The sequence below is a fragment of the Thermobia domestica genome, chromosome 5, assembly GCF_964235325.1.
Source record: "Thermobia domestica chromosome 5, izTheDome1.hap1.1, whole genome shotgun sequence".
Classification (NCBI taxonomy): domain Eukaryota; kingdom Metazoa; phylum Arthropoda; class Insecta; order Zygentoma; family Lepismatidae; genus Thermobia; species Thermobia domestica.
The window spans coordinates 170,484,992-170,494,160 of record NC_137458.1 but is presented as its reverse complement, the minus strand read 5'-3'; positions in this window follow the sequence as shown (position 1 = coordinate 170,494,160).

Genomic DNA, 9,169 nt, shown 5'->3' with positions numbered 1-9,169 from the left:
AACATATACATCTCGGATTTAATGAAATACAACTGGCATCCATGCCAATTGATAGGCTTTGCAGATGATGTCTTGATAAGCATGCAAACAAATAATGTCGAAAGTAGTCTCCCTACTCTAGAAAGGAATCTAAACAAAATAAACAATTGGATGAATCAGAACGATTTTGAACTCAATGGAAAAAAACTAAATTCATCATCTTTAATAGCAAGAGGAATTATCAACAATATAGTATAAAAATGCAAAACAACAAGATTTACCCAGTGTGTGGAATGAAATACCTAGGAATGCACCTCGACAGGAAATTAATATGGAGGAAACATATTCAATACTTGATGACCGAATTTATAAAATACCAAAATTTACTTAGTTGTCTTGCATTAAAAAATGGGGTATTAATCCTATCCCTGGTTATTATTCTTAAACAAGGTTTTATATGAAAGGTACTTTACGGCATCATATTCATGTATCACATTCAGTCCCATATCAGCAAACTGGATCAAATGTTTTACTCACTAACAAGATTAATTTTTTCACAACCGGCATTTTGCCCAAAAAGAGGTCTTTTATCAGAAATTGGTTGTAACCCAATTCATATAATTATTTCGAAATATGCTTACCAATATATCTTAAACGTTCTAGGAAAATCCAATTCTCCAATCTCAAATAAATTACAACAAATAGATTTACTCCTGCAGAAAAGAAGTACTCCTTATTCGAAAAACAAACTATGGCTCATTCAAGCATATTTAGATTTAAAAAACATTTATTCACATATTCAGAAAGTTCCCACTCTAAGCTGTTACGTCTGGGATTATCAAGTAAACATTACGCAGATCAATCCAATAACACCGAATTATATAAAAATTTACCCCGAAGATCTAAAACAATCAATCTACCAGAGTATTTGGACAGATATTATCCATTCCTTTGACGAAGATTCTATATTTATATACACGGATGCCTCTAAATTCCCATTTTCTAAAGTCAGAACCGCAATATTTATTCCTGAAAAATCCAAAACTGTTAAATACAGACTACCACAATATATATCCATATTTGAAGGAGAAGCTTTTGCGATACGCCAGGCTCTTCTGTACATAAAAAGAAATAAAATACTAAAGACAGTAATATGATCCGACTCTTTAAGCGTACTAATGTCTCTCAACTCAACACACTGGAACAAAAAGACTACCTGGCTCATATTGAACATCAAAACTCTTTATGCAAATATGTCACAAAACAAATATCAAATATCATTTGTGTTCGGTAAAGCACATGTCAAACTCGATCCAAATTTAACTATAATTGATCTAGCCGCCAAAAGCGCATATCAAGCAGGCCAAAATATACATATTAAATAGCACCACAAAATTTCAAACACATAATATCAGAATATGAAAAATCAGAAATCAAGCAATGGAGATCAAAAAATTCTTCACTACCTGGAAAACTTTATTGGGAAATTAATGAAAACAATACTACAATCTTCTCCAAAAACCTATCTTCCTGGACTAGACGAGAAGTGATAATATATTATCGCATGTTATTTAACACCGCACTAACTCCGTCTAAGTTATTTCAAATAAAAAGAAAGGATACTTATAATTGTTGGTGCGATAAAGGTATCGGCACCTTGAACCACTTAATATTTGAATGCGAACTATTTAATTCACACCGAACTAATCTACTTCAACAACTGTACTCTACTCTGGGACACTGGCGCAAATCCCGGGGGGACGAGGGGGACATGCCCCCCCCAATGTTGGCCCTGGGGGGGACTGTCCCCCCAATAATCTGATTTAAAAAGTGCTTTTTAGCATAAGTGTGATTATTTGTGTCCGACTGCCACAAAGGAATGTGAGATGAAATTGATTTCTCTTGGCTTTTCTATTTTTTTTTTAATTTTATTTTTATTTTTTTTTTAAGAATCGTATTCTGTAGTATTTCAAACTGAACTTCGTGCTGTAGTGCGTTTAGTAGTTTCATCAATAGGTCTTAATTCCACTTCCGCTACTTGGGCACAAATTGTAATAAATGCCAAAAAAGGATATGCCCCTCTCCTCATGCTGGAAAGTTGTCTCAACTGTAGGTACGGGAATAAATTCCGGGGAAATGGGGAGACATGTCCCCCCCAACATTGGAACGGAGGCTCTCCCAATAATCCGATTTGAAAAGTGCTTTTTCCAGATAAGTGTGATGATTTGTGTCCGACTGCCACAAAGGAAAGTGAGATGAAATTGGTTTCTCTTGGCTTTTACATTTCTATGAAGGCGTGCGACTGTGCGTGACGTAACCGGATGTGAAATCTTTTCTTCTCCTCTCCCCTAGGTCCTAGCACACGAAGAGTATATAGACTACCCAATGTTAGTAGAACCCTTTTTTTATTATTATTATTAAATGCGCACTTCATCTATTTTGTAGTATCAGCCTAGGCATCTACTCAATGCTTCGTAAGCTAACTTACTCTGTAGCCTATGGAACCCGGAGGTTCAATATCGCGTTCACAAAAGCTCTCCACTGATTTCTATCCTTAGCCTACTGGATCCAGTTTCTGCTTTGTATTCCTATTTTTGCGAAATCCATCTTAATATTGTTTTCCCCACTGCGCCTAGGTATTTTTAATGGTCGTTTTCCGATTGGTCTTACCGTTAACACTTTGAAAGCGTTCCTACTTTCTTCCATCCTGGCTATATGTCCTGCCCACCTAAGCCTCCTAGACTTGATGACCCTAACAATGTTTGGTAAGCCGTATTATTTATGTAGTTTCTCGTTATGAAGTTTCCGCCATTCCCCATTCCCGTTCCTCTTGGGTCCGAATATTCGTCTCAGGATCTTGTTCTCAAATACTTTCAGTCTATGTTCTTCCCTCAGAGTAAGCGACCATGTTTCGAAACCATACAGAACAACAGACATGATTATCGTTTTATATATTTTAAGCTTCAAATTTCTCGACAGAATTCGCGACGACAAGAGATTTTGAACTGAATAATAACACGAATTCCCTGTTTTTAGTCGACATTTAATTACTTCGTGAATATGATTTTCGTCTGTTAATATTGATCCTAGATATTTGAAATTATCCACTTTATCAAAAGTATTATTTAATAATTTAACGCACTCATAATTTGCCGTATTACGGTCCCGACGCATTTCCATGTATTTAGTTTTCTCTTTCTATTTACTTCTAAACCCATGTCCCTGCAAGCGTTTAATAAGACCTCTGCATTTCTTTCTATTGTTCTCCTATCATCCCCTGTTAAATTTACATCATCAGCGTACGCATAACCTGGTGAACACCGTTCAGCTCTAGGCCCTGGTTGCTATCTTTGATTTTCCTTATAGCTTATTCCAGGACAAAGTTGAATAATAATGGCGACAACGCATCTCCTTGTTTCAGATCATTTTCGACGTGAAAGCTCGTGGCCAAAAAGTTTTCCTACCCGGACTTTACTTTGGGATTCATTTAAACATACCTTAATTAATCTAATTAGTTTTTTGGTATTCCAAATTCTGTAAGAACGTTGTACAATGTTTCTCTCCTAACCGAGTCGTAAGCCTTTCTAAAATCAATAAATAGTTTATGTACCGGGCTACTGTATTCCCACTTCTTTTCAAGTATTTGGCGAATGGCAAATATTTGGTCGATAGTTGATCGATTTCGTCTAAATCCGCACTGATAATCTTCAATAATTTCATCTCTGTATGGGCTCAATGTTGCTAATAGAATATTTGAAAGCATTTTATAGGATGCTGACAGAAGAAAAATGCTTCCATAATTATTGTCAGTTTGGTCGCCTTTCTTGTGGATTGGAACGATGATTGATTCTTTCCACTCTTGTGGCAATTCTTCCTTGTTGTAGGTAAGGAAGATGAGTTTGTGTATCTTGTTCCACAATTTTTTGCCACTAGCTAAAATGAACTCAGCCGAAATTTCGTTTACATCCGGAGATTTGTGTTTCTTTAATTTCTTTATAGCGATTTCTACTTCTATTCGGTTGGGTTCTGGAATATACGGTTCTCCGGTGTGTATCTCCATTTCTCCACGCACATTAGTTTTTGGCTGTGTGTTAAGCAAATCGTCAAAGAAACCTTTCCATCTATTCAAAATGCTATCTGTATCAGTGAGAACTGTTCCATCAACTTTCTTTAATATAAGCACGAGGTTGATAGCCTTTCTTAAATTCGTTGATCCCTTTATGCATACCCCGAATGTTTTTATTTTTATTGTTCAATTTCCTTAATTTTAGCTTTCGAAAAATCCCGTTTCTCTGTTCTAGAAGTTTTGGAAGTTTCCCGCCTGATGTCTACGAAATTTTGTGAACTTATTTCATTCGGATTTTGTAGCTAACATAATTTTGCCTGTTTTCTGTTCTCTGCTAGTTGGAACCATGGTTTGTTTCTACGTATTTCCGCGTGTCCTTTTTTTTCTTTTTTTCTTTTTCTTTTTTTCTTTTTTTTTTTGAGAGAATATTTCCTAAGCAAAGAAAAGAATTTAATTGCTGGAATATTTTCTCCATAATCTTAAGGTTGTATCTGTTAATTAAATAGTATATGACATGCGTCAGATTTATGTAACGATTCCTGTAATGTTATTGAGATTATCATCATTTTGATCAAATAAGAGTATTGTTGCATCATACATAATTGATACTCTTCCTTCATAGTTTTGGCGAAGTCATTATTTATATTATTATATTATTTTAAAACAATTTTAACGTGGATCTTTGTGGATGCCTAATTAGAAACATACCAATTATTCTATAAATATGCATATATTCAGATTTCAGAATGTGTTCACAGCAGTGATTTGTAATACTGATATGTATTACTACTTCATCTACATCGCCTGATATATAATATACAAGAGGTTCACCTCAGAAATCAGATTCATCTACCGTAATATTAGTTTCATCTCATTTCTCTAGAATAAGCCTCAAATCTGCCCACCTCCCAATGTTGAAGACAACCAATGGTGTATTTAGGATTTTGTTTCGAGGGACTACGCCCAACACAATGAAGGAAGTGGGCAATTGCCCACCTGAGTTTGAGAATTAAATATATTTTAATTTATGCATAAATTGAAGTTATAATGGCAAGAATTGCAGACCGATAAATCCTACATGATATACAAACATTTAGGAGTGAATCTAACCCTTTATTCTATTCATACAAGAAAAAGGAAGCATCCTCTTGCCCTTCCTAATTCCCGGGCTAATTTTTCCCCTGTTTTGATTTTCTTTAATTCAAATATTTCCTTTCTTTAAAGATAACTAAACGATATAATTTTTCTTTGTTATAATAAGTAAAGTCCTGTCATATTGATATCCGCGCAAGTTGGTGTGGAACACCAGTTTCGCTTATCAACTCCTCTTAGTTTTGGTGTTACTGATGACGGCCGACTTGAATCACAACTGACAACCGTCGATAAAGTATGATAGACGAAATGAAAGAAAGTAACATCAAGAAAAAGAAACAGAAAAGTAGAAAGGACGAAAGAAAGAACAAAAGGACGCAGTTCTTACATGTAATGAAATTTGACAAATACAGTATTATTTCTGAACAAAGAGCATAAGAAAATGGAAAGTCAATGACATTCTTAGAAATGGCAAGGATTATTGTTGTACGTGGAATGCAAAAACTAACAAATTTATTTATTTCGGGGGAGCTTGAGCCCTATAGCCCCCTAAATACGCCACTGAAGACAATGCTGCTCCCTGATCTCCACAGCAGTTTTCAACTTCACACATATTTTGAATATTGCTTATATATATAATATGTATATGGGAACGGTCTTACCCGTCCCCCCCAATGTTGAAAACAGATTTGCGCCGATGCTCTGGGACATGGACCTTTTCCTTACAAACTGGTTTTGGCATTAACAACTGGAAAGGAATAAAAGCTATTATGCAATATATAGTGAAATCAGGACTTGATATTTTTTTTTAAAAAAATCTTACTATCTCCCTTTTAACTTCTTTTCACTTCAAACTAACTTATACAACGAAGTAATATGCAAACTTTGAGGGGAAAAACCCAACAACAACCGTACAGTGAACCCATAATAACTAACAGAAGGCATAAGGAAAAGAAGTCTAATATATTACTTCCAAGGAACAATTAAATAAGTTGATTGCCCAGAAGAACATCAGAAGTGATTTCATATACGAATGAAATGGAGTATTTGCTTATGAATGGGTACTTCTTATTATATATATTTTTATATGGTTACTTTCATTGATTTTTATAGTTTTTTTTCTTATTTAGAATGCTGAAAGAACCCTAGAATAGAATTTTCTAAGCTGTGAACTACCGAAAAACTGTGTCACGAGACGCCACTGCTGAAAATGTTCATGATATTTCGGTTGCTTACCGTGAATTTAAAAGTAAGCTTATTGAAGTTCTCAACAGTGAGGATAAGGTAATTGACATTGTATCATTGTTAAACAGTTCAAAGTTAATCACGGGATTTTTTGCTGTCAGTTCGTTACGTTCAATATGATTGCCAGTCTCGAGTGTTGATGCCGAGAGATTCTTTTAAAAGTATAATACAGAGGTTGTTCAGCCTACGTTTGGCCGATTTCTTTCCTTCCCCCTCCCGGGAAGAATGGACTCACCCGACCTGGATCATGGCGTCCTGCAGTGTTGTGCAGTGGCTTCCTGGGAACGGAATTGTTCTTCCGCGCGGACGACAATAACGCACAAAACAGGGCCATTGTTGTGAGTGTTGTGTTAAATTTATTTCCAAGTGTGTGGTTTTCCGCTCTGTGACCAAAATGCCGCCCAAACTAAACCGGTTTTGGGTAGGCTATGTTGCGGCTCTTTATGACGCCCACTTTAGTGTATCTGTCATTAGAAAACAGTGCAAGAAGAATGGTTGCAACATCAGTTTAAGTGGAATGAAAAATGTTATTAAAAAGTACAAGGGCAACGAAGCTCCACCATTTGGATCACCAACGAAGTTGCCTAGGAAGCGGGAATGCACCAAGGCCACCTCCACCATGCAGAGGAAACTTCGCAAAATGGCAATGCAAGAAAATCTGCCAACACAAAGGTGTATGGCTAATCGTCTTGACGTGTCTTTGGGGGCTGTGAGCCGGACGTTAACCATCAACTCAAGCTGGAAAAAGTCATGAAAGCTCGCGGCCATCTTCTCACGGATGCTCACCAAACGGAACGAAAGTGTAACGCCCGAAAGCTGTATGAACGGCATCTGGCAAAACAAAGGTGCATGCATGTCGTAAGCATGGATTTACCTTTCCGACTGTGGCAAACCAAGAGCCATCATGTACCGAGAGAAAGGCGCCAAGAACTTCAGGGTGTGGGTCCGTGTCTGTGTCTGAAGAATCCTTCCCAAAAGGGCTCATGGTCGTTACTGGCTACTGTTACCGAGGTAAACTGAAGATTCGTAGGGTGGCGAAGATCTGCAAAATAACTTCGCAGTATTTTCAGGAGCAGATCATGCGGCCGATCTACGAGCATGAGATTCCAACAATGTACGGAAATGACGCCAATCTGGTGCGCATTCACATGGACAAGGCCTCATCATATACCTCACGATCGTCCCTCGCATTCTACAGGGAGATGGAGGAAGCAAGTGGTATAAAGGTGATACCTTTCAATGAGGTACCTGTTAAATCTCCAGATGCAAGTCCTATGGACTATTGTGGATTTGGATTGCTGGAGCGGGCTTTGGGAAAACGGCGTGTGACAATTGTGGAAGGACTTTGGAAAGCTGTGCAAAGGGAATGGGATAAGATTTCCCTCCCAGTTCTTCAGAGAAGCCTATGACAGTGGGAATTACGCTGTCGGGCTATTGTTAGGTACCATCGGAAACACATCGAGCACTTACGGACCTGGTGCCATGGATTCTTCTAAATTTTTAGGTAAGTCGAAATTGGCCAAATGTAGACTGAACAACCTCTGTATAATTGTTACTGGCAGAAGAACAAACTTAAAAGAAGAATTGGTAATGTCTTGCTGCATGTTATCCTTTCATAAGGATGAGATTAGAGGAAGTGTTTCAATTTTTGAATTAGTTTCTATATTTCAATGAATACATTAGCTAGAATATGCACCTAATCAAAGTATATCCTCATTTTTGCATTAGATATACACCTTACTACCAAATATATGCTGTTTACAAGTTTCATAATTAAAAAAAAAAACTTGTGCTACGTTTAAAAAATAAATAAGACATAAATGAGAAAATTATGATAATAAATGCTACAAAATATCAAAATTATTGCGAAACAGTTTTGTCTCTACTAATGTGACGAATGAAAATAATAATAATTAAGAAAATAATTTTGAATTAATTTTTATTCTTTCCTCTATTTTTATACTTAGCTTAGTGATAATATATATTAATTTATTTACTTGCGAAGAGTTTCCTCGTGGCTAAGCGGTTACATAGCGTGGAAGACAAGAGATCGATTACCGATGCTGGTTCGGATTCCACGTTAATCCGTAGCTCCACGTCTCATATAGCCTCGCTGCTGAAAGGGACGTTAAACTCAAAAATGCAAAAAATCCAGTCCAATTTACTTGTGAACAATATTGCAATGTTAACATTTTAGAGTGAAGATTTGGCTGCTGGTAGCGAAGAGTAAAGATTTTTGTAAAATGCACCAATAATGTTTATAATAAATTATATTGGCCCGAATCAAGTTTTGTCTTTTTCCTTTAGCACCTCTCCGCCAATGATCTACTCTGTGTTTGCAGGTGTAGTATAATTGTATCATTTCCAATTTCCCCATTGTGACTAGGACTCGTTAAACCAACCATTTCACGAAAAGTCAAGCTGAAAATTCGGTAACATTGAACCAAAGGGCAAAAGCGATTGTTCAGACGAATAGGTAAACATGATATGTTAGTCCTTGTCCAACGTCTTTAAATGGCTCAAGGCAACAAATAGGGAGATAAAAATATATTTAGAAGTCATTGTCATACTTTCTTCTTCCAATCATATCCTTTCTTTTGTATTAGAGAAGATTTTATCTGTCACGTACGATTTGTTGGACTATGTTCCCAATATTCAAGTGGCTCTTGAAACCTCAATACAGATACATATATGAGTGCGGATGAAACAAAAGGCCACCTATTTAATAAAATGAGTTAATCTTCGGGTGACCAGATATACCATTAAAATCTATTACATTTGATTAAA